The sequence below is a fragment of the Dreissena polymorpha genome, chromosome 4 (genome assembly GCF_020536995.1).
Source record: "Dreissena polymorpha isolate Duluth1 chromosome 4, UMN_Dpol_1.0, whole genome shotgun sequence".
In the NCBI taxonomy this organism is placed as follows: Eukaryota; Metazoa; Mollusca; class Bivalvia; order Myida; family Dreissenidae; genus Dreissena; species Dreissena polymorpha.
The window spans coordinates 114,488,112-114,492,928 of NC_068358.1; the positions used below are offsets into that span (position 1 = coordinate 114,488,112).

The window sequence follows — 4,817 nt, forward strand, 5'->3', positions numbered from 1 at the left end:
TTTACTTGAGCTACAACTATTAGCAATTGCGGTGTGCATCACTAATTTGATTAACGTACACATGTTAACAAATAAGCATATACTATGCCTTATAAGCGAATTTAAAGAACTTGCAAAATGCGTATCATAATGAATAATGCCATAATTATAAATACCATATATACTATACATATTTACGAAAAAATAAGGTAATAGTTCACATATTGGTAAACCCATTTAGACACGACGTGTTAGTTGAAATGCCTGTTATGAAGGAAGTATAATATTAAATATGTTCTTCGGTACAATATGAAGGCAATGTGTTTAAAATTAAATATAAAAGATGTACTCAAATATTATGTAACTAGTCCGCAAAACATACGTATTACTAGAAGTGTGCCAACTGCGCAAACAAAAGAAAAATAATACCCGAGTATTGCACTTCAGTTTGAATGAGCCGTCTAAATTTAAAGCGGGTATATACGATTTTTTATATGTGTTTAATTGTAATATATTGATAAAATATGTCAAAATAATACAAAATAGGCAAGAAAAATTATACATTAAAGCCGAATTTCATAAAATGCAGCAAAGACAAATTAGCGCCCCGAGCCGATAGTGACGTACATATTTTCCTACAATAACAGAAGCATTCGTCTTTGTATTAGGATCGGAGAAAGTGTTCGTGTGTCGTATGAATAGATATCGTTGCAGGAATTCAAATAAACCGTTAAACTAAGTTTAGATGCACATCGTACATGTATGGTATACATGCTGGCGAATTCGGCTGTACAGCCGTTTTCAATTTCAGAATTAAATATCTGGCTTATTTCGCATTTTTCGACACATGTTCTTCTTAACTTTTATTTTAATTTATATTGAAATATATATATAATAAGTTTTTTACACAGTTTATATAAATTCATAAATATTTGACAAAATCGTATATACCCGCTTTAAAACCACGCGAAAATAAAACACCACTAACTGGATAAGGAAAACGATAACCTTTTTGTTTGTATCGGCATGATTAAAATTCCATGCCACATGCGATTACTTTACTTTAAACATATGTTATTTCCAAAAGCATGACGATTATACAAATGTATACATTTTGTAAATACATACATAATGGAAAAAGGGTCAGACCTATATTCTACATTATTATCGGGGTCTTTGCCTTGCGAAAGTTTCAACTTATTAGTATGGTGAGAGACAATGGTGTCATTGCAACGTATAAAGTTTAGAACACATTTTACGACTTTAGTGAGTAATGTCCCCTGTTTTCCAATATAGGTGGAACAATATATGTTCGGATTTTATCGTTAGACTATCGACATTGTTATCCAGCAATGCGTTTGACAGCTTGAAAATAGAAACATAAAATAATGCCTCAAACCACATGTTGCGTTCCATTTTGTTCACGAAAAGGTCGACACAAGTTCTCGAAAGACAAACAACGTCAAGCAGCTTGGGTACAAGCTATTCGACGGATGGAAACAAAGTTCGAAATCTGGACTCCATCCGAATACTCGTACGTGTGTGAAAACCACTTCCCGAAGATGATAACCACACAATTACATATGCTTATAAGTTGTTTGTTTTTCTATTCAAGTTGAAAAACGTCATAAATATAAAACCATGCGCTTGTAATGCTGAATTTGTGTTTTCTCTCCTTTAGATAATCGTTACACATGTATCATTTTTCCGTGTATGGATATGGTTAATGTGTACATGTATATACTAAATGCATTTGTTTCTTGGCTTATTTTTCCTTCCATATATTCTTTATCAACAATGACAGTACTTCTACAAAATATATAGTTTTTGTAGATTTATTGAATGTGAATTATTGTGATATTGACAGATTGAGTTTATTAACGTAACACTATATTTTGGTGTTTCTAAAACTTACTTTATTGAAACCCATAATGATAAATAACTCATAGTTTCTTTTTGTCATTTCTGTTTACTTATTCTGTGATCCATTAAACATTAAAACTGCAGCAAACTAATATATGCATTTGTTTCTAGCATACTTATTTTTTCATTATTTTTTTCAGGCAATGAACGACGTAAGCGGGCTCTGCAAAAAACAGCTGTCCCTAGTATTTTTTCCTGGACGAACATGGTGACTGTTGCTAACAACCAGGAGAGAAAAGAACGTCGTCTAGAAAGAGAAAACCGGAAACGTAAGCTGTTTTAAGATCTTACAAATTTGGAACAGTCTGGTGAAAACACAAGCTGTGAACCGGAGTTCATTGCCACCACAATCGACGTTGTTACCTCTGATATTGATGTGGGTGCAAGCGAAGAAGTTGTGGCCCAGCAGGAATGTGTCGAGCAAATAATCTCAATCGCAGACGGAAAGGTGACATTTATGGATTCATTTGTACAAACAGAGTGTGAAATGGAAGATGCGGCTATCCAGACAACAACAACTCGTTAGCATCCACAATTTTGACGATGATGAACCAGCTGTCCATTTCTACACTTGACTCGAAAATTACATGAAGTTCTTTTTCATTTTGAACACACTTGGACCAGTAGCATATCATCTTAATTATGTGTATCATTATGTTCCGAGTATAAGTGTTGCCGATCAATTTTTTATTTCATTGATTAAATTAAGGCGACACATGACAAACTTTGAACTGTCGCGATTATTTAACACTTCGGAAAGTGTTGTGTCAAACATTTTTATTAAATGGATCTTGTTCATGGAAAAACAGTAGAAAGAAATTAACATATGGCCATCTCAAACTTTAGTCCACTATTTTTCCCCAAGCAGCTTCAAGAGACTGTACCCCAAAACACGGGTCATAATTGATGGTACTGAGTGCCCAATTAAAAAGCCCAAAAATCCAACAGCTCAACAAGCCACTTTTTCGACTTACAAGAACCGAAATACAGTTAAGGTTCTGGTTGGCAGAACCCCTGGCGGTCTTATTTCTTACGTGTCTCCAGCCTATGGAGGTGCTACAAGTGATAGGCAAATAGTTGAACGGAGTTCACTGACCAGGCTTTGTTCCAAAAATGACAGCATAATGGCTGATAAAGGTTTCAATGTGCAGGACATTTTTGCACCACATGATGTGCATATTAATTTACCAACCTTGTTTAAGAAGCAGGACAGAATGTCGAATAAAACTGTTAAGAAAGATAGAAAAATTTCAAGTAAACGTGTTCATGTAGAAAGAATTATTGGTCTTGGAAAAACATACAAAATTTTAACTGAACCTCTTACTGCCACAGAGACTAAGTTGTCATCTGAGATCATATTTGTTTGTTTCATGCTATGTAATTTCAAAAATGGCATTGTGTCTACATATTCATAAACATTTGCTACAGTCAATTTATATGTTGCTATTAAGAGTATTAAATTGTCAATTTTGTATTGTAAATAACCATTCTGATTAAACTATGTCAGCTGAGCACTCTGGTTATGAGTGTTAAGAAGTACATTTAATGATAGTAATAGAGCTAATGGACATGTGTTTGGTAGTCTGATTTTTTAGTGGTCATTTATTTTGTTAAGTTGATGTATTACATGTGATCAAAATAAAGTTCTAAAATATTGTTTTGTTACTTTCGCAGCTGTTATAACGCCAATATGTATTTGAACTTTCAAGGCTAAGAGTAATTTTGACCTTAAATGATTTCTGGCCATTCACACACTGTATGCTTATCTTGTAATTCCAGTCTCTCATACAAATGTAAATTACAACAGGTACTTACAACGAAGTTTTGAGCTGTGTTTAAAAACATTACAAGAAAAAAACTTAAAAATTAAATTTCACCCTTTTGCTTTGTTTCTTGGAATATGATTCAAATCTTTTGCGAAGACGGAAAAAAATATCATGCCAAAATACTTAAACAAAACTATTTTTATACAAAAAGTCATCTGTAGACAAGAAGCAAAAGACTTCTGATTAAATTTAAATTATTCTTGAGGTTCTTTATGAACGCTTACCAGAAACAACAAACTTTATACTCATGCAGGTCTGTTCAAACAACACAATATTTAATTAAACAATTTATTTGAACACACATAATGACATATACATATATGTGTCGTATTCTGTAAAAATAGAGCAAAATGCATGTGCGTAAAGTGTCGTCCCAGATTAACCCGTGCAGTCCGCACAGGCTAATCAGGACGACACTTTCAGCTTTAGTGGCATTTTTCGATTAAAGGAAGTCCCTTTTTACGGAAAATCTAGTTTAAGCGGAAGGTGTTGTCCCTGATAAGCCTATGCGAAATGCACAGGCTAATCTGGGACGACACTTGACGCACATGCATTATGCCCAATTTTCTCAGAACACGACACATATAATCAAAACACAGATCATGATATTTCATTCATAACAAAATGCATTTACTTACACATTTTGAATACCAGGTAGTGACTTTTTTTTTTTTTTTATTTACACATTTTAATAAAACAACTTGTTCAAAATTGCTTGTTTGAAATATTTTTTAAATAATAACTCCAATTTGCACACCATCTCAGAAATAAACTCCTCATTTCTTGTTGCTGTGATGTACACAATGTCAGTTAGAGTATACACAATCAAATCACAATATTTCCGCTCAGAGCAGAACAGCTGTCCCTGGATTTAAAAATAATATGGATGTTTTTTTACTAAGGATAAGTTTTCGATTGCCTTCTTTCAAATGTGGCACAGTAACAGAATTTATGAGTTTATTTTTGGCACTGAAAGGACATTTCACATCGACAATCAAGTCCTTGCTGACAATTCCATCAGGAGATGCTCCTACGAATGGATGAGTCCTTGAAACAGTGATGCCGCACGCCTGAACTTTAACGTTTCGT

The 4,817-nt window shown here is 33.5% G+C and overlaps 1 pseudogene; it reads left to right on the forward strand.

The window, feature by feature from the left end:
• Positions 1 to 2,396: 2,396 nt before the first annotated feature.
• On the forward strand, positions 2,397 to 3,489 carry LOC127878717 (uncharacterized; annotated as a pseudogene).
• The last annotated feature ends 1,328 nt before the right edge of the window (positions 3,490 to 4,817 follow it).